The 22,533-nt window shown below is 37.5% G+C and overlaps 1 protein-coding gene and 1 pseudogene across 7 annotated transcripts in view; one reads left to right on the top strand and one right to left on the bottom strand.

Annotated features, from left to right (window-relative positions):
* Ssbp2 (single stranded DNA binding protein 2) overlaps positions 1-22,533 on the bottom strand; it is a 211,930-nt gene that overhangs the window by 121,157 nt on the left and 68,240 nt on the right. The gene's annotated exons all lie outside the window — the stretch shown is intronic.
* LOC116083819 lies at positions 11,938-12,390 on the top strand (annotated as a pseudogene).

The following is a 22,533-nucleotide window of genomic DNA, read 5'->3' as shown; positions in this document are numbered from 1 at the left end:
TTACTCCTGCTCTTACAGCTGCTGCCCCCTCTGCAAGGAGACTTACTCCTGCTCTTACAGCTGCTGCCTTCTCATCAGGGTTTTGCTTAAACAATACCAATGCCATAAAACACAAGGAGTAAAGCAGCAGACATTTAGAGCTAAGAGTGGCTTTTCAGATCACTCAGTCAAACCCCTTCACTCCAGCTCAAGCCTGGATCTGTCTGTGGCCTCTGTACACTGCAGAATACAGGGTGCATCTGATGAGGCATCATCTGCTGTCCACTTCGGGACACGCTCAGGGAGCATCTGCTCATGCTTTATTCCCAGCTCTGAATCTCTGGCCTGTGGGAATCTTTATTGCACTTGCTGCCTATCTTATCCACTCTTCCTTTTTTGTTGTTATTTATTTATTTTTTTGGAATAATAAGTGTCCCTTTATTTGCTGATTATAATAGCAACAAAAAGTGTTTCCTTGAGTTGATGTCAGAGGCAGCTTCTTCCCAAATGTTAAGTAAAGCAGTGTACAACATCAGTATTAAAATGTTAAATTTCACATTGTCTATACCACTTTGATCTTCTTAACAATTTAATTGAGCAAAATAAGGCAAAAGATTACATTTATTTTATCTTTAGGAATGTAAAGGTCTAATTATTCAAACAGTTTTATTATAAAACTAAACTCTGAAGGTGTGTACAGAGTTGGCTTTTTAAAAAGATACAGACAGTAAGACTTTGAATTGTGACCAACACCAGTATATCAGGTCACAAACCATTAGCATACTTAGAAGAACCAGAGGAATGAACAGCATTTTCTTTTTTATTAATTGGTTCTATACATATAAATCATAATATACATTTTGTGTCTTTTCTTTTTCTTTAAGTCTGAGGTATCTAGTATTTTAAAGATGTTCACAATGAGCATAATTATATATGAAGATTATCTTTACTTTATGCTTAATAGTACAATGGGATAATAGTAGAATCAGAAAATGAGAACCATAAAATCAGCATTTGGTGCTAGCATATGGTGTCATTGTGTGTCCTTGCCTTGCACTAACAAAGCATCTTTCACACGTGGGATTTCTAGGGAACATTCCTAGATAAAATGCTTTCCTTCGGTAGTACCTTGACACTGAGCAGATCTACACATAAGAAAGTGGTCCCAGCCTGAAACTGCACTAAGACACAGATTACCCATTAAAAACAATCTACTAGAGTTTGTTCTTATTATTTTTATTTATTTATTTATTTGCCTGTTTGTTTTCTAATGAGAGAGGGTAAGAAAGGGTATGTATTTGGATGGTGGGGAGGAGTTGGGGAAGGGGAACCTTAACCAAATATATTGCATGAAAAACCTTATTTTCAGTAAAGTAGATGTGCATATATAATCTGCTAGGAGTTCCCTGACTCACATAAACATACAAACACAGCACAGTACAGAAATCCAAGGATAGGGTGGGGTGGCAGGCATGGGGAGAGGGCAGGCAACAGGGGTTTGTTTTTGTTGTTTTTGTTGTTTGTTTCTTTGTTTTTTGGAGGGGAAACTGGGAAAGGAGAAATTTACATGTAAATAAAGAAAATATCTAATTAAAAAAAAAAAGAAATCCAAGGATAAAGAACTGGGAGACTAGACACAAGATGCTTTCCTAAACGAAACTTCAATATTTAAAGTTCACACTTACACTAACATGGAAGACCAGCATGCACCTAACTGTACTGCCACCCATCTCTCTGAGTTGGAGTTGACCTGGTAAGGCCTATGAGCTAGAACAGAATATATTTATCACAATCCTTCACTGTCGGGAATATGGTGAATGTGACAATCCATTTCTTCTGTCTACTACAATATCTCAGTTTGTTTTTCATAAAGTTAAATCCCATCTAAAAGTTGAAGGGTTTGATAAAATCTATTAAGTTTTAAAAATGTTATTAATTTACTGAGAATTTTTTTACAATGTACTTTAGTCATATATGGCCTCAAGTCCTCCCAAATATACCCCCACCCTCCTACCTTGGACTTCCTGTCCTGTTTTATTTTTATTTAGTAATCCATCAACTCTAATTTGTGTTTTTCATAGAAAGCCTATTCATATTTAATGGTAGCAAATTTCTACAATTCTCTTTTAATATGTTGTATCATGTTATAATTTCATGAAATACATGAGATTTTAAGCCTACAGAAAAGGCACATTTCCCATATTAACCCAGCCATCACTGCAATATAAAAATTTTAAGGGAAAACCAAAAGAACATTTTTTTTTTGGTTTCACAGAGCTTTCTGTGAAATAGTATACTTTAATAATACATTAAACATCATTTATAAAACATTAATTCCTTTAAAAAAGCTAAAGGGCTAACTGGCCACTGAACTGATTTGTGTAGTTCTTTCCTCCCAAATTGAGAGATTCCATCCTGCAGGAAGCTCATTAAGAGAGAAAGTGAACTCAAGCCAGTTTCCAGAACTCTCCAAAATCGACCAGATTCACCAAGCCACTCCACTTTTGTGAGTATAAAGAGAAAAGATTTCTGAGATTCATCTCCCTCTGACACCCCACCCCAAGCCTAGCAGGCTAGAAGAAACAGAGGCAGGGGCATTCTGAACTGCATGAGCTGCCTGGGAGATGCTCACACCAACTGAGGTACCTGGAAAGGACTTTCCCCAACAAGCCGAGCACTTACAGGCTGTGCAGTGTGCCCTCCGCGCGCGGGGCCTCAACGCTGTGAGTGGTCAGCCATGCTGAGGGCCTTGCTGACGCAATTCTTTGAGCTACTTCTGCCCTTGTAAGTAACCTCCCAAACCTCATTGCTTCACCAAGTTGATGTTTGGTGGTGGTATCTGTATTTTTGTCTCTTGTGGGATCCCTATCTGTGATGAGCAGACATGTGCTGCCTCTCTCCACAGGAAAAGTCTGCCCCACAACACAATGCAAGGTAAAAACAATCAGAAATTAAGAGACTGTGTCTCTGAAATTTTAAAATTGTATTTGCAATGTCTTTGGTGTAAAAGAGGTAAATTTGTACAGCATGTTAAGTATGAATTTAATGACCATATGTTTTAATTAATTTGAAAATTGTTGTTGGCAGTGGTCTGGACAGAAACTGGCAAAAGTCATCATCTACCAGGTAGTGTCTTGGGGCTACTTGACAGCTCTGTTCCCTGTTGTGAAAGCTTTCATTTGATTACATAATGTGTGCACATGCTGAGGCCAGTGCTTTTCTCACTGTCAGCCATCTGACACAGTAGAAAGCACAGCTTTCATACCCAGAATATTCCCACACCTGCTCGATAGTGGGTGAGGACAGAAGCAGCTAAACTGAAATGTATAAGTCTGAGCTATCCTGAATGGGATCTGCTTGCTCTTAACACAAAGTCATATCTTTCGTCTGTTAATACCATTCTTGTTTCTTAATGCGTGAAATTTGCACTCTTCTAAAAAGTTTTCTTTTTCCTCATTTTATATTTTTGGGATGTGTGCTGGCTAGTTTTATATCAACTTGACTCAAGTCATTGGAGAAGAAGGAGCATCAACTGACAAAAATGCCCCTATAAAATAAGGCTATATAGGTAAGTCTATAGGGCATTTTTTAAATTAGTGATTAGTGGGGTAGCCCCAGCCCACTGTGGATGATGCCATCCATGGGCATTCTCTAAGAAATTCTCAAGATTCTCTAAGAAAGCAAGCTGAGTAAGCTGTCGGGAACAAGCCAGTAAGTAGCACCCTGCAAGGCCTCTGCATCAGCTCCTGCCTCCAGGATCCTGCCCTGTGTGAGTTCCTGTCCTGACTTCTTTTAGTGAGAAACAGTGATTTGGAAACATAAGGCAAATAAACTCTTCCTTAACTTGCTTTGGTCATGGTGTTTCATCCCAGCAGCAGAAACCTGTCCTAGCTAGCTAGGATGGGTGCCTCCCCAGACACTTTCAGACACTAAGCCTTGCTTCTCTAGCAGAGATTTTTAGACATTTTCACTTTCTTTCTGACAATTGGAACCTAAATGTCTTAAAGATAACAAATATCACCTGGCTTGTGAAAGTCATCAGAAAAAAGCCTTGATGATTCATGGCTCTATTACTGCTAACAGTTTTCTGCTATTCTTCCCCAGGACACTGATGTTTGACTGCTTCCTGTCTCTGACAATACCCACTAAATTCTTTTGTCTGTTTTGTTTTTCTTGTTGCCAAATCATTAGTCTCTAGGTATTGTGTTTATCCAGTGATCTCTCAAAAAATGTTTACTTGCTTCCTAATACTTTCATGAAGAAATCTGAGGGATTTTGTTACCTGTCATTCAGATTCATGATTACCTTCATTCTCTGAATATATTCTAAAGTCATGCTCAAACCTACTTCTCTTTAAATCAGTCTGGCCCTTATCATATGGCTCTGGAAACATTTCTTTTATTTTTTTTACTAATTAAATCTTATTTCTTGTTACATAAGCCTCATTTTTCTTGATAAAACTTTTTATGATTCAGCCAATAAATTTACTTCTACATAGGTATTGTCATTACCTTTTCCCACATAGCAATGTCTACTAAGGAAATCTAAATGCTAATTATTGTCATAACTCATTACCTTTAAACCGTTTTAAACATGCAGAAGAAATGAAAGTTTCCCTTATTTCTTCACAATGTTCAGTATATTTAATATCAATATTTAATAATTATGGGATGATCATTTTGCAACATTTTTTGAATTGATGACAATGAAGTATAATTACTAAGGGCAGACTGTTTCTATAGTTTCAGGCATATGGATATTTCTGATAACTATCTCTGTGTAATCATATAAATAATATGCTAATGGACTTGAGACTCATTTAACTGTCTTCAAAATAAAAAGAAAACATTTATTCAAGTATATTAACATAGATACACACAATTGTATATGCATGTAGAAATATTTTTACTTCATTTGACATCTTTACACTGCATTGATACAACTTGATTTTCATAGTTATTTATACCCATAATTTAATGACAAGGTTGCTCTACCTTCTGAAGCTGACTTTGTAAATCTTTTCATTTCTCTTTCATAAAGTACCTTGAATTGCATTACATTTTCTCCTCAGTTTCTCAAATGTTAAGTGATTTGTAGCACCTGTACTCAAGTAGCAAGTGTTTGTGGTCATTATTGGTTTTATCCCGTCCGTTTTGTTTCTGTAGTATTAAGCACTGAGGCTGGGTATCACATATGACAAGCAAGTATCCTACCACTGAGCTATATCCCTAGCCCAGCACTGTGATTTTATCAACAAGAATTGCTGATGTATGGGCTGATAATGCTAACTTGGTATCAGTGTGATATAATGGAAGGCTATTCTTAAGTATGTATAAGGGGATTAAGACTCATCTTTCCTCATGAAAAAATGCCTGAGAAAAACAACTAAGGGTGGAAGAATTTATATTGGCTTACCATTTCAGGAGGTTCAAACATTTCATGACTGTCTTGCTCTGCTACTATGAGCAGGTAATAACATAGAGTTCCATGGTGGAGAGGGCTTAATGAAGTGTAAATTGAAGCAGACATATATAGCAACAAAACAGAGAAAGATATAGTACCCAAGAACAGATACACAATGACTTTTAGTCTCCCTCAACAAGTTCCTACATCTATAAAAGTTTCTACTTCCTCCTGCCAATGCTATAAAAAGATGGGCCATGGATGGGTTACTTCACTGGGCAGGTCTCATCACCCACCTGCTAGGAATCAGACTCATGGGACACTTGAATGGATACTTCCTATCTAAACCATAACAGAGGATTTACTATGGGGTTGTAGTTTATGTCAACTTCCACTTACATTCCTTATGTATTTCAAGACCATTTAAAGTTAATTTTTAAATCTATTTACTCAATGGTACATAAGTGGATCTTATGAAGCATACTTTTACATATACTCAAATTTCCTTCTATATTAAAATAAATATGAATGAATATTAAAATGAGCAACAGAATTGTCATGCTTCTTTTAATTTTATGAAATTAGGTTATCATTTTGTTGAATCTGAGTTATATTACACATTGTTACTAAATTTGTTCACAAATAAAGTCTAGATGTTAGGACTTGTATAATATGTGGTAAGTACTAGTTTGCTGTTTTTATAAGAAGTATATTATAGGCAGGTTAGATATTTAACTTTTTCTATTACAAACAATGTACTGTTATTTTAAACATGGTCTCACAATGTAGCCCAGACTAGCCTTGAACTCTGGGAAGATCTACTGCTTCAGCACTCCCCCCATACTGGAATTACAGGAGTAAACCACCACACACGGCCTAGAAACCAGTTTCTAATGTTATACCCTACTTACACTGCAAAAGGACAGTGTATTGCAGGGAACTATGGTTGGATAAAATATACTACTTTTAAATATTATTTCAAGCCAACTTAAACTCTTAGATTTTAGTTTCTGTACATTAAAAAGAAACAAAAGTATATAGGGAACTACTAACAGGACACAGTATTTCACTATTTTAAAGCGGCTTATATTAAATAGAATAGACTTTTTTAATACAAGCTAACACCAGAGTCAGGAAGAGTGTGAAACAATGAGAAGGTAGGTCCAGGCTTGCCAATTTCTTCACTGCTTTCCCTAGGTAATTTTGTTATAATTTTCATTTACCATATAATCACTTTAAGATACATTCATAAGCAGTGTCATAGGATCTGCCTGGCCCTTGCTGCTCCACCTTTCTCCTTTACCCACTTCCTCTCTTTTCTCTCACATGGTTTCCTTTATTCTCTCTTCTTCCCACATCACAGCTTTCTGTTCCCTTGATTCCTTTTGTCCATGGTACTTTTCTTCATTCTCATTAAATAATATACATGAAAAGGATCTAAGACAATTGAAAGTTAACCATGTAATGATTATAAACAACTTTTCTGGATCTGTAGGATAAGGCACTGTGGCTTTGTCATGCTGATCTACACTGTCCAAGCACTAAGTATCTCTGGGATTCCAGTGTGGAGACAGCAAGCAATGAGAAGGGACACTTCACACAACAGCTGTCAGTATAGGTCTCCAGGGCCCTCAGATTCTTACTTGAAAATTACAAACAGAGAACCCCATATAATGTGGACACATATAATTCCCGACTAAAGAAAATATGAATCTAAGTGATAAATCAGAGAATTGCAAAGTGTTATTTTTATATAGTTAATTTTTTTTCCTAGTTTTAGTTCAACCTAATTGGTTTAAATCACACGTGAATCATATTTACAAACTGTCTGATCTGGTATAGTTAATTCATTGTAAAATGAGATATAGTAATATCTGCCTATTGGGGATGTTAATAAAAAAATATAGTGAGCCCTATAATGTGTCTAGTACCATCTGATCACACCGTATCAGCTGGTAGTTCTGCTACTACAGCTGTAACAAGCCCTTTTATTGTATGTTAAACATTCCCTAAGCCAAAATCTGAAATTTAAGATGTCCCCAAATCCAAAACTTTCTTAATGTCAAAATGATACCCATAATGCAAAATTCTACATGTGATTTCATATAATGAGTTATAGTAAAAATGTGGACAGATTAAAAATACTGATGAAAATTACTTCCAGATGGGCTCGGGAATTGACTCAGTGGATAAGAAGACTTGCAGCCTGTGCATTAGAATCTGTACCTTACACACACACACACAGAGAGAGAGAGAGAGAGAGAGAGAGAGAGAGAGAGAGAGCGAGAGCACAGTGCGAGCACTTCAGGGGTATTCACCATAGCTGAGAGGCAAAAGGATGAACATAGGAATGTCTCAAAGCGTGCACACATGCATGTGCACCCCCCACATGCACGCACACATGTGCACCATAACACACACACACACACACACATGCATATATACATAGCATACAAAATAAAATAATAAAAATTGCTCCAGGATACTCAGTCAATTTGTATGTATATAAAAGATATCATGATTAGACATACATGCTGTCCTCCAAATGTTTCATTAGGTGTGTGAAAATAAATATTCCCACCTCCAAAAAGTACCAAATCTGAAATATTATTCAGCTTACCCCAAACATGTCTTGTTCTCATAATGAAGGCTCTATATCCTGTAAATTCAGACTTACCATTATGATTGGCTCTGTTATAAATGACTATGTGAATAAAAATGAATCAATCTAAACCTTAAAAGAAAAATGTAAACAACGTGAACGTCATTCTAGTTATTAGTTCTAACTATAGTTCTAATACAAAATCCACAGCTTTAAGGTATACCAGGGAACTACAGCAAGGGACAGTGGCAGTGAGAAAGCTCTGTCTCAGGGGGCCTTCCAGCTCACTCCATTTTTTTCAAAGGCTTCTAAAAAGCTGAATCTCAAAGTAAACAGCTTCCCTTAGTGTCTAAGTTCAGTTTACCTAAGCATTAGGTTAAAGCTCTGGCTCTATTGCCTAGGAAAAGCCAACTTCACAGAACAAAAGCAATTCCCCTTTGTTTGGAGTTGAAATCTATGTGCTGCTAGTACATCTCCCCTTGATAAATTACAAAAAAATATGAAAATTAAAATAATAAAATAGAAAATTTCTTGACTTTTATGGTATCCATACTTTAAAATTTTTCATGATAAAGGGGATACATATCCGTTTCAATAATTTAAAAAGTTTAATGGCCAATAAATACTCATATAATGTTCATAAAAACAATTTTCTGAAAGAACCTTTTGAACCTAATGCAACTATTATCAGGTTTTCTAATAAACTTTTACTAACATAATATTTTTAAGATTCACTTTTCACTTTTTTTTTAGAAGGCATATTAATGATACAAATTAGAATACAGATTCTCTAATGGTGACTTAAATTTGATAGCAAACACATATCAAATCAAAATTGTCCGTCCTGCAGTTTAACATATATGAATTAAAATGAATAACTAGCGAACAGGAAGAACTCCGAACACTGACTATCAACCACAACTACAGATGCTACACGTATGTATTTTCCCGTAACAGTATAAAGTAGCCATTTGGACATCTCCAAATGGCTCCAAATGGCAAATTGATGAGCTGCTTGATAGAATACTGGAAACACCAGGTCCCCAGCACTGTATAAACTATTGTGTGTATTGGCACATGCCTGCAATGCAAAGTACTGGCAAGAAGAGGCAAGGGGGTTGGAAGCTCAAAGCCATCTTTAGGATTTGTAAACCAGGCCAGACAACGTAAAACTCTTTCTTCAAACAAGCAGACAAACATAAGAAAGAAATATTCACTCATTTGAAGCTGCTTATTGCTGCCTAACTATGGCAGATATGTAAGATTACTAAAGATATATACAGAAACAATTTTTAAGAAAGAGTTTATTAACCCTCTAGTAGATGGGACATTTTGGATCATATTTACCTACCAAACGTTCCTGTCATTTCAGCAAATTCTCTTTGTATTTATTTTCTAGTCCCTTAATTTCATAGTACTTGCATAATTAGGGTTAATATACCAAATACTAAAGAGAGCAGTTAATGTTCTTGAAATTTTTAATATAATACTATATTTCAGTAGTTCCTATATTCAAAAAACTAGTTTGATGGATGTGAATTGCAGTAATTATACTATTGATACATCTACCTTCTTGTACTTTCAAAATGTTCTGAATACAGCATAGGTCTGGAGAGTTTGTCATAAATCAGTCAATTATAAATCCATCAACAAGTAGTAGGCTCTTTTTCCAGTGAGCAGCACAATAGCTAAATCTTTGGTTTGAAGATTTTAAAACTTTTTCTAGAGGTTTACTGAGGATTGGTTAACTGTCAGGTCAGAATAGCTTACCTAATATTGCCAGAAATATAAATTATATTCAGGAGAATCAGAGAAGTTGCTTACTTTTTCTCATTTAGACAAATAATATTACATTTATAATAATCTAGAAATGTCTAAGATGGGCAACAGGTAAAATGAAGTCATTTCTCTCTCTTGTTAATACCAAGAAAGAGCATTTTGCTATCAGTTCCTATCTGACCCTCAGTCTTAACACAGTGTGAGAGGAAGAGGAAGCACTATGCTCCAGACTCCTACATTAAGAAGGCTTACATGTAAGTTTGGAATGTGGGTGACATCTGGGAACACTGGGACACTTTGTGTGTCACTCCAAAGATGGTAAGGATGCTATGCTCTGCCTAAGCTATATAGAACACAGAAATATTAAACTATGGCAGATAAGCACTTAGATTTCCAATTAATAAAGTTAAAATGTTTTCATGTAAAAGATATATTTTGCTAGGAGAAAATTCTGAACACAAAGAAAACAGGAAAATCTATGAAACAGAACAGAAGAGTTTGAAATCAGATAAGAAAGTAGATAAGAAAAAACAAAACAAAAGCAACTCAAGTCTTTACCCAGGACTTTAAGGCAGTAGTAATAGTAGTAGTAGTAGTAGTAGTAGTAGTAGTAGTAGTAGTAGTAGCAGCAGCAGCAGCAGTAGCAGCAGTAATAGTAGTAGTAAAATATTTGAATAAATTGAAAACAGGAAGTCATTATAGTCCATCCACCTAAATCTTGGTAAAAATGTTCATAGGTATAAAAAGTAAAAAAAGAAAACATAGTTAAGTCATCATTAGTTTGGAGTCCTGTTCTTTAAAGATACTTTCTACATATGCCACCCATAGCTTGCAGCAACCTTAAGAATGAAGGTCTTTCTAAGAAAATTGGAGAATAAAGAACTGACTTCAGCTGCCTGGTAACTCAATGCTAGCAGGAACTTAGCATGTATGAAGTACTGGGTTCAGTCTCAAGCAACAAAAATCAGGGGCTTCCTTTCTCCATCAAGTGTGCTATTTTTAATATGTGTCTCATAAAACATGTTAGGTCTGTGTATCTGTGATACAAGAAGAGATGTTAAGAAGAATCATCAGGCCCTCACCAAAGATTTTTAAAATGATTTATCAGAAAGAAAAGTAAGTAGGAACTGTGAACCGAGGTCACATGCACAGCCTGGCATGTATAATGGGTGACAAAAGGCACAGCGTGACAGACTCACTCGGATGTAGGAACCTGAAGCCTACAATAACCACCAAAGGAATATTTCTAAAACAACTCAAATGTTCTGAACTTATCAGAGAATTAGTTGTAAGGAAAGGCAGACACCTGCAAGGGGAAACAGGACATACAATGCACCTTTGATTTTGTGAAGGAGCTTCAAGAAGCAGTCAAGCTGTTGAGGACCACTCAAGCTAAAAGTTTCAACTGCTAAAGACTGAGTCTGAACTAGCTGGAGAATTCAGAACTTCTTTGAGCCACAAACACCATGGAGATGCTCACCCACGCAGAGGCTAGTCTCTACCACTTCACAAAGTACTCACAAGAAAAAAATGGACAGAACAAGAGAATGAGAAGAGACTCTTTCGTATAATACATCTTGGCAGTAGGAAGAACATGCTCTCTCCAGGCGCCATCTTCACTAAGATGCACAAGGTTTAAGCTGCTGAAAGAACAGCACAACATAGAATGTTCTCGGAGCATAGGCTGACATCCACACAGCAGGAAAGGTTAATAAATAAAATGTGTCCCACCTGAGAAACTTAGGGAAATGACTTCACCTATCATTGACTAAGAAGTGCTTACCTGAGACAGGGAAACAGGCTGAGCCCAAACAGAGTCAGCCAACTCCACCCTTCCCCACTACCAAGCCAACAAGAATCAAATAAACAGAAATGTTATAGCCAGAAAGCACAACTCAGACCAGAAGACTAATCTGCCATCATGTGCATTAAAGGTGGCACAAGTCCATTTTTCCAAGCATAATTTTACAAATGGTTTGCTTTTAACCAAACATACAAAAGAGCATGAAAGAACATACATGTCTGAGAAATGAAGCCAAAGACTGACAATGTTATTGGAACTAAAGTGCCTGAAATTTAAGGTATCTTTAACAAACATGTTAAAAGCTCTAGCACAGACACGGAACAGAAACAAGCAAACAAGACAACAAAGAGGTTCTAGCAGAAAGGGTTAAACACAGACATGGCTGAAGTTGTACGGCTACAGGACTTTCCTTCCCACAATCCCTGGCGCCCTTCCTTTCCAACTTGGGCCCAGGAGAATGGTTCCCGAGAAGAACGGCTGTTCTGCCATCAACGAGGTGACCCAAGAATATACCATCAACATTCACAAGCACATCCACGGAGTGGGCTTCAAGAAACATGCTCCTTGGGCACTCAAAGAAATTCGGAAATTTGCCATGAAGGAAATGGGGAAACCAGATGTGCGCATTGACACCACCAGGCTCAATAAAGCCGTCTGGCCCAAGGGAATAAGGAATGTTCCATATCACATCAGAGTACGTTTGTCCAGAAAACATAATGAGGATGAGGATGAGGATTCATCAAACAAGCTGTACACATTGGTAACTTATGTGCCTGTTACCATATTCAAAAATCTACAGACTGTCAATGTGGATGAGAACTAACTTGCTGAATATAAAGTTGCAGAACTGCAAAAACAAAAAAAAACAAAAAAACAAAACACAGACATGGCAAACAAATAAAGAAGAAAGCGATGAAAGGAACTGAAACAAAGTATGGCAACAGAGATGGGCACTGTGTTTGACCACATCATCAGCAAACTCAACTTTATGGACAATCAATGAAGGAAAAACGCAAACCATACTGTAGAAGACCAAAGCTTTGAAGAGTCGTGTGGGTGAGTGGTCCATGAGCCTTTGCTTCCCTGACAGACTGGCTGGATAGACTCTGGAGCAGGAGTTATTGTCTTCCACTGCACACACGCTAAGGACATGGCTCTAGAAGGTGACTCCAAACCACAGTTACACAGGCATCCCTGGATAAACTCACTGGGCATCAGAACAAAGCGATAGTGTGAGAGAAGGGAGAACAGGCAGAGTATAACAGGGGAGAGCAGGAGGAGAATGTACATGTGGATAACTGACAGACACAAAATGTAAAAGAAATCTATGACAGTAACATATTCCCAAGTGAAATGCAAGGAAAGGTAAGCAGAAAAGATTGTCTAAGAGTACCATACTTATAAACAAAGCTCTAAGAGAGAGAAAAAGAAATGACAAAAAAAAATTGAATTATAAGACTTTGGTAATGGCTCCATATAGAAAATACATGCTGTATAAGCCTGAGGACCTAAGCTCAGATCCCCAGACCCACAGGAAGGCCACAGGTATAAAAATACCTGAAATCGCAGTGCTGGGGAGGCAGAGATAAGATCCCTGGAGTTTGGGGTCCAGTCAATCTACACTGTATGAACTGCAAGTTTCAGGTTCTTTGAGAGAAATTGTCTCAAAAAATAAGATTCAGCGGGCAGTGGTGGCACAAGCCTTTAATCCCAGCACTTAGGAGGCAGAGGCAGGCGGATTTCTGAGTTCAAGGCCAGCCTGGTCTACAGAGTGAGTTCTAGGACAGCCAAGGCGACACAGAGAAACCCTGTCTCGAAGAAAAAAATAAAATAAAATTCAGGCCAGGCAGTAGTGGTGCTGTCTTGGAAAATAATAATAATAATAATAATAATAATAATAATAATAATAATGAGAAGAAGAAAAAGAAGAAGGAAAAGAAGAAGAAGAAGAAGAAGAAGGAGAAGGAGAAGGAAAAGGAGAAGGAGAAGGAGAAGGAGAAGGAGAAGGAGAAGGAGAAGGAGAAGGAGAAGGAGAAGGAGAAGAAGAATATTCAGTATAGTAGAGGGAGATACTAAATTATCAGCCTCTGGCCTTCCATGTGTATATATGGGTGTGTGTACTTGAGCACAGTATTCTCCATCTTTCCACTATCTCCCAGGAAAGATTAGCTGAGAATGTTTTTCAAAATCAATAAAATATACCTACTATTATCAATATTAGATTTGTTTAATACAGTTTAATAGTTAGATACAAGCATTTGTTTAGAACTCTGCCTTCTCAGAGGTTTGGAAATGTCATGGTTTACTTTTCACTGCTGGGAGGAATTGCAGGTTTTTGCTGCAGTCAACTGATGTGGCAGTGCAGAGAGAACAAGTGATTGGATGTGCTTGGTGAAGTCTGAGACGCCTCCTCAGCAGAGGACTCTCCAAAGACATGTGCCATGAACCTTCTACCCTATCCAAGGCCAGAATAAACTCCCTGAAAACCAGCTGAAGCCTCCTACCCCACCAGAAGCCAGGCAAGCATCCTAAACCCCAGAGAACCCTCAGCCAAATTGAGGCTACACACATCAACAGAACTCCAGCTCTGAACTTGGGCAGAAACCCCTGCTCAATGCAGATCATCAAAAGTACAGCAGCCAACTTGAGTGGAGATCATCTACTCAACTACAGGCCACTTGAGCAAGACGAACTGAGGAAAAAGAAACCAAGAAACAAAATGTCCATTCAACAAAGACAAACCCAGAATTGAGCACCTAGACGTACAATCACTCTAAATCCACATGCCTAGACTCCAGTCTAAGAACATAATCAGCACAGCAGGGGCATACTGGCATCATCACCAGAGCCAAGCTATCCCACTACAGCAAACCCCATAGAAAACACAGCCAGCATACAAGAAAACAACCTGAAAACAAATTGAACAATGGTAGAGGTCCTTGAAGAGGAAATGAGTAAATCCCTTAAAGGATCTGAGGAAAAAACAATAAATATTGAAACAAACAAATACATGAATGTGTCAAGAAGGCCAAGAAAAAATAAGCAAACACATGAAAGAAACAAGTAAAACTATTCAAAACTGGAAAACACAAATCAAGGAATTTCTAGAAATGGAAAAATCTAAGTAAGTCAATAGGAACTTCAGACAGAAACATCATCAACAGAATAGAAGAGAGGGAAGAGAGAATCTCAAACATTGAAGATACGAGGAAGAAATAGATACATCAGTCAAAGAAAATGTTAAATCTAAAAAAATTCCTGACATAAAACATCCAGTAAATCTGGGACTCTACGAACAGGCCAAACCTAAGAATAACAGGAAAAGAAGATTTCCAGCTCAACGGCCCACAAAATCATAGAAGAAATTTTTCTTAACTAAGGAAGCACATGCCTATAAAGGTACAGGAAGCGAACAGAAAACCAAATAAATGGGGCCAGAGAAGGAAGGCCCCTCACCACATAATAATCAACACAATACATGTACAGAACAAGGAAAGAATACTAAAAGTTTCAAGGGAAAAAGGCCAAGTAACATATAAAGACAGATCTGTCAGAATTACAACTGACTTTGCAATGGAGACTCTAAAAGCCAGAAGGGCTTGGACAGATATGATGCAGACTTTAGGGCATCACAGACTACTATATTCAGTAAAATTTTCAATTATCATAGATGGAGAAAAGAAGATACTCCATAAATAAATTCATATTTAAATATATTTATCCAAAAAAACAGCCCTACAGGAGGTACTAGAAGAAAATCTCCAACCCAAAGAGTTAACTACACCCACAGGAACAAAAGCAGTAAACAATCACACATCATCAAACCCAAAAAAGGAAAACACACACACACATACAAAGCCACCACCAACTGCTACAAGAAAATAACAGGAATGCATAATCATTGGTTCTTCATATCTCTCAATATCAACAGGCTCAATTTCCTAATATAAAGACACAGACTAACAGAATGAATGTGAAAATAGGAACCTACCTTCTGCTGCATTCAAGAAAGATACCTCAGCATTACAGACATTAACTGAGGATAAAATGTTGGAAAAACTTATTCTAAGCAAATAGACCCAAGAAGCAAGCTGGTGTAGCTATTCTAATACATAACAAAATAAACTTCCAAACAAAATAAATCAAAAGAGATGGGGAAAGACACTTTATACTCATCAAAGGAAAAATCCACCAACATAATGCTATATAGTTTTCAAAATCTATGCCCAAAATGCAAGGGCATCCACATTTGCAAAAGAAATATTATTAAAGCTTAAATTATACATCGCACCCTCATATTAATAGTGGGAGATTTAAATAGCCCACTTTCACCAATGGACAGGTCAATCAAACAAAAACCAAAACAGAAAAATAATGAAGCTTACAAACATTAGAAGTCAAATGGGCTTAACAGATATCTACAGAACATTTCACCCAAACACAATAGAATATACCTTCTTTTCAGCACATCATGAAACATTCTCCACAACTGACCACATACTTGTTCACAAAGTCTCTCAAGAGATACAAGAAAATTAAAATAGCCCACTGCATCCTATTAGACCACCACAGATTAAAGCTGGACTTCAACAATGACAGCAACAACAGAAAGCCCACAGACTCAGAATGACTATTGAATCAAGGCAGAAATAAATTAAAGACTTCATAGAATTCAATGAAAATAAACTCACAACATACCTAAACTTATGGAACACAATAGTGGTACTAAGAGTTCATTGCACTAAGTGCCTTCATAAAGAATTAGAGAGATCCTGTGACAGAGTTTTCCCTGTCCAATTACATAAAAATATTAGTGTAGCCGGGCAGTGGTGCCGCACGCCTTTAATCCCAGCACTTGGGAGGCAGAGGCAGGCTGATTTCTGAGTTCAAGGCCAGCCTGGTCTACAGAGTGAGTTCCAGGACACCCAGGGCTATACAGAGAAACCCTGTCTCAAAAAACCAAAAAAAATGAAAAAAAAATTAGTGCAGCAGGAGGCCTGTGATTAGATAGGGGAAAGGGAGGCAGAGCTCAGAGTTGCAGAGACAGGGTCTTATCGAGAGAGAAGAAAGGCCAAGATAGAGGCAGATAGACAGGAAGAAGAACAGGAACTAGCGTGGCTTTAAATAGCCACAGATCGTTATGAAATCATAAAGGTTAGAATAATTGGGATAATTTGTCTAATCTACGTGGGCAGCTTTTATCATTATCAATTGGTTCTGAAATTATTGTATTGGCGTCTTATGAATAGAGTTTATTGATATATAAATCTGACTTGTAGTTTTGTTTCTAACCGGTTGTTGGGTGTTGTGGCAGCTGACTGGGATGGGCGTTCTTTGCGTGGGGCTAGCAGCAAAGGGAACTCAGGAGCTCTGCCTGTCTGGAGAGTAGCCCGGCAGGACCACTCCAGGGCAGAAAGTAGAGGAATGGAGCGGAACTTGGCAGTTCTACTTGGTTACTGGAATGTGGGACCACTGAATACAGCGAGTATGGCAGAGCAGGAACTAGCAGCTCCAGCGACAAGCAAACCAGAGCTGGGAACACAGCTACCCACCCGTCACTGCAGAGGCTAGCTAAAGTCAGGGCGAGAGGGTCTACGCTGGTTAATTTTAATATTTCCCACATACCTGAAAAAAGCAAGCAAGCACACACAAGAGGAGTAGACGGCAGGAAATAATTTAAAAAGAATACAAAGATTTATGAAACCAAGAGTTGGTTCTTTGAGAAAATTCAAAAAGATCAACCCTTATCCAAACTAACTTAAAAGGCAGAGAGAGAGAGACAGTATCCAAATTACCAAAATCAGAACTAAAAACTGCAATTAACAACAGACATTGAGGAAATCCAAAGAATCACCAGGGCATGCTTCAAAATCCTTTACTCAACAAAACTGGAACACCTAAAAGCAACTTTCTCTATAGATAACCACTTGCCAAAATTAAATCAAGATCAGGTAAACAAGTTAAATAGACCTGTAACACACACACAGCCCCAAGGAAATAGAAGCAGTCATTAAAACTCTCCAAACCAAAAAATTCCTGAAATGTTTTGATGGAGAATTCTACCATACATTCAAAGAAGTGCTAATATCAATACTCCTCAAATTATCCCATAAAATAGAAACAAAAGAAACACTGCCAAATTAATTTTATGAGGCCACAGTCATCATGATACCCAAACCATACAAAGACTCAACATAGAGAATTTCAAACCAATTTCCCTCATGAACATAGATGCAAAACTACTCAATAAAATACTTGCAAACCAAATCCAAGAACTCATCAAAAACATCACCCACCATAAACAAGTAGGCTACACCCTAGAGATGCATGGATGGTTAAACATATGTCAATCTGTCAGTTTAATCCAGCATACAAATTGAAAGAAAAAACCCACATGAAAAAGCAATTGACAAAATTCAACACCCCTTCCTGATACAAGCCTTAGAAAGATCAGGGATTACAAGAGACATAATCTAAACATAATAAAGGCAATTTACAGCAATCCTATACCCACTAAACACAGAACAGGATGAGGCTGTCTACTCTCACAATAGCTCTTCAAATATTGTACTTAAAGTTCTAACCAGGGCAATAAGACAACTAAAGAAGATCAAGGGGACTCAAAGGGATAGGAAGAAGTCAAAGTATTTTTGATATTTGAAGATATGATAGTATATATAAGTGATCCAAAAGATTCTACCAGGGAACTCCTACAGCTGATAAACACCTTCAGCAAAGTGGCTAGCAACAAGATTAACTAATAAAATAAAATAAAATCAGTAGCCCTCTTATATATAAATGACAAAGGGGCTGAGAGAGAAATCAGTGAAATAATACCCTTCTTAACAGCCACAAATTTAAAAATGTAGTACACACCTAAACAGAATTTTCAACAGAGGAATCTCAAATTCCTTAGAAATGCTTGAAATGTTCAACATCCTTAGCCATTAGGGGAATGCACATAAAAACAACCTTGAGATTCCTTCTTATACCTGGCAGAATAGCTAAAACCAAAACCACAAGTGACATCTCATGCTGGCAAGGATGTGAAGCAAGGGAAATACTCCTCCACTGTTGGTGGGATTGCAAACTTGTATAGCCACTTTGGAAATCAATGTGGTAATTTGTCAGAAAATTGGGAATCACTCTACCTCAAGGCCCAGCCATACACTGCTAGGCATAGACCCAAAGGATGCTCTATTCTACCACAAGGAAACTTGCTCAACTATGTTCACAGCAGTTTTATTTATAATAGCTAGAAAATAAAAACCTCAATGTCCATCTGAAGAGTGGATTTATTAAAATGTAGTACATTTATACAACAGAGTACTACTCAGCTGTTTTAAAGGGGGAAAATGACATTATGAAATTTGCTGGCAAATGGATTGAATTAGGAGAAAAACTCATCGTGAGGTACCCCAGACCAAGAAAGACAAACATGGCATGTACTCACTTTTAAGTGTGTATTAGCTGTAAAGTAAAAATTAATGCTACAATCCACAGACCCAGAGAGACTAACAAGGAGGACTTAAGGGGGCACTCAAGGATCTCCTTGGAAAGGGGAAATAGATTAGGAGGGATCAGGTGACTGGGGATGGAGGGAGAGAGTACTGAGAGGAACAAGTGGAATTGGGGCACATCTGAGGGATGAGATAGAAACCTGGTGCAATGGAAACTCCATGAAATCTAAGAGGGTAACACTAGCAAAGACTCCTAGTAATGGGATGGCTGTCCTCTTTAACAAGGCAAGGCCTCAATTGGGGGACTGAACACAACCCCAGCTACAAACCCCCCAACCTAATTTGTCATGGCTGCAGAATGTGCTGGAAGGGGAGCCTAGCTAGCATTAGAGGCTAGAGAGATGTCATCCAGCAGCTCATGGGAACATATGCGAAGTCCCACAGCCAAGTATTAGGGGGAGCTTGGGGAATCTCGTGGAGGACAGTGAGGAAGGAATGGAGAAGTCAGAGGGATCAAGGACACCACAGGAACACAGCCCACAGAATCACATAACAGGGACTCTAGTGGGCTCCCAGAGATCAGGGAGCCTGCATGTGTCTGACCTAGGTCTTCTGCATGTATCTATGATTGTGTAGCTATACTGGTGTCCCTGTAAAACTCCTAGCAGTGGGAGCAGGTGCTCTGACTCCTTTGCCTGCCTTTGGGACCTTTTGCTTCCTACTAGGTTTCCTTGTCCAGCTTTGATATAAAAATATGTTCCTGGTATTGTATCTTTTTATGCCGTATTTAGCTGATAGCCCTGGGTGTTCTGCTCTTTTCTGAGGAAAGAAGAAGGTGGGTTGTATCTGTGTGTAGGGGTGGGGTAGAGATATGTGCCTTTCTATGTCAAGTTTGCAACTGCCCAGCTCATTACAGAAGCTTCCTTTTGAAACCAAGCAGGACACCTATAACTTTTCTGCAGTAATCTGCACAAGTGAACTAAGTGGCCACCTCTTCCTGCGCATTATAGAGAGTGGGGAGATGCAGAGAAGGACATGGCTTCCAGTGCTCTACACTTATGAAACTTGACAAATTCTCAACTGCTAAGCTCCTCTGGGCAGCTTTCCTTTCCCTGTACAGACTCACATTAAAACTCCCCCTCCAAACCTTCCCACGGAACTATGTCCACTTATCGCCAAGAACAGGTGGTGCTGTGATCACCTGGTGACTTGTCTCCCTGTCAAAGATTCTCTTTGCGGAATGAGGTTCTGTTTCCATGCTATCCCCTTAGTACCTACTAGAGTACTGCAACACCAATAGATAGACTTTTAATTAATGAAAAAAAAATTTAAAAAATTGAGATGGCAAAACTTGAATGTTAAATAATAACAAATGGTATATAGAGTAAATGCTAGATGAATCAGTTACAACACTATCAGATATTTCTGTGGCTACAAATATGTATCTTATGCGCTTATGGCTCATAACATTAACTATGTGTTCTATTTTGCTCATATTTTAGTTACAAAATAAGATTCATACCAATCTTCCATAATGATTCTGGCATTGTGTTGAATAATTCAGAATTACCAGAAAGAATTGTAAGGAACAGCTGCATACATAAGAAAAACAGGAAAAGATACTAGCCAGAAATAATTTGGTAATTAAAAGTTTTGAAATACAAACTACCCAAAGGAAAAAAAATACTAAATTCCTTACAAGTTGTTTTCCTTATTTTTCTTACTGTAGCAACAAAATAGCAAAATGAATAAATATTGGAGCAGCCAGGAAAGCATTTCTTTAAGAAATGTTTCTCTTACAACTTCCATAGTTATTTTGACTAAATATTCTGAACAACAGAGAATAAAAACAATCATGTACTTAGCATAAAAATGAAGGGCACTTCACTTCCATCTGAACACCTGAAAATATGCAAATTAAGCACTCACATTGCAAACTACCAATGGGTATAAGTGAAAAAAATAAAATAAAACAAACAAAAAAACACCAGAAAACTATGCTTAAAGCATTCTTTACTAATATAATAATTGTTTATTTTATTAACAGATAAATCATGAATTTGGAAAAGCTAATCATAATATATCTCTAGTGTAGATTGAGATATAAAGTAAATAAATAAATAAAAGAAAAAAAGAAAGAAAACCTAAGAGAAAAGAACAACAGATTAAAGAGGTAGATGTAGAAATAAAATTTTTAAAAAATTTTAAAAAGGAGGCATACTTGCTCTGTATCTTGACTGGTAGGTAGATTTGTGAATATAACCTATAATAAAAGTCACATCACCTTAAACACACATACTGGAATACATGTCAAAGCATGCAAATCCCAATAAAACAGTAGACTATATCAAAGTTGACATTCCAGTATGATTATTACATTAGTACTTTATAAGATGTTATCATGAGGGCAAATTTTTGAAGTCGTATATAAGATCTGTTAATATTTTTTGTAACTGCTACTGAGTCTATCAACATATGAAGGTTGCTTAAAAACATCAGTCTTCTCAAGGTCACTTTGATTTACATTTCTCTGATCACTAAGGACTCTGAACATTTCTTTAGCTGCTTCTCAGACATTCAAGATTCCTCTGTTGTGATTTCTTGGTTTAGTTTTAAACCCCATTTCTTGATTGACTTGTTTTATTTTTTCAGTGGATAGCTTCTTGAGTTCTTTATATATTTTGGATATTATCACTCTATCAGATGTGAGATTAATGAAGATTCTTTTTCCCAATCTGTTGGTTGCTGATTTGTCTTATTGACAGTGTCCTTTGCCTTACAGAAGCTTTCCAGTTTCATGAGGTCCCATTAATCGATTCTTGATTTTAGAGCATGAGCCATTGGAGTTCTGTTTAGGAAATTTCCCCCTGTGCCAATGAGTTCAAGACTCTTTCCCACTTTCTCATCTATTAGATTCAGTGTATCTGGTTTTATGTTAAGGTCCTTGATCCACTTGGACTTGAGCTTTGTGCAAGGTGACAAATATGGGTATATTTTTATTTTTCTGCATAAAATGACCCTGAGATTCCACCTTACCCCAACCAGAATGGCTAAGATTAAAACCTCAGGTAACAACAAATGTTGGTGAGGACGTGGAGAAAGAGGAACACTCCTCCATTGCTGATGGGATTGTAAACTGGTACAACCACTCTGGAAATCAATCTGAAGGTTCCTCAGAAAATTGGAAATAGATATACCTGAAGACCCAGCAATACTACTCTTGGGAATATAACCAAAAGATGCCCCACAGGGGCATGTGTTCCACTATGTTCATAGCAGTCTTCTTTGTGATAGCCAGAAGCTGGAAACAACCCAGATGTCCCATGACAGAAGAATAGATACAGAAAACAGGGTTCATTTACACATTGGAATACTACTCAGCTATTAAGAATGAGGACATCCTGAGCTTTGCAGGCAAATGGATAGAACTAGAAAATATCATCCCGAGTGAGGTAATTCAGACCCAAAAGGACATGCATAGTATGTACTCACTAATAAGTGGATAT

This window comes from Mastomys coucha, unplaced genomic scaffold (genome assembly GCF_008632895.1).
Source record: "Mastomys coucha isolate ucsf_1 unplaced genomic scaffold, UCSF_Mcou_1 pScaffold8, whole genome shotgun sequence".
NCBI classification, from domain to species: domain Eukaryota; kingdom Metazoa; phylum Chordata; class Mammalia; order Rodentia; family Muridae; genus Mastomys; species Mastomys coucha.
This window is presented reverse-complemented; position numbering and strand designations above follow the sequence as displayed.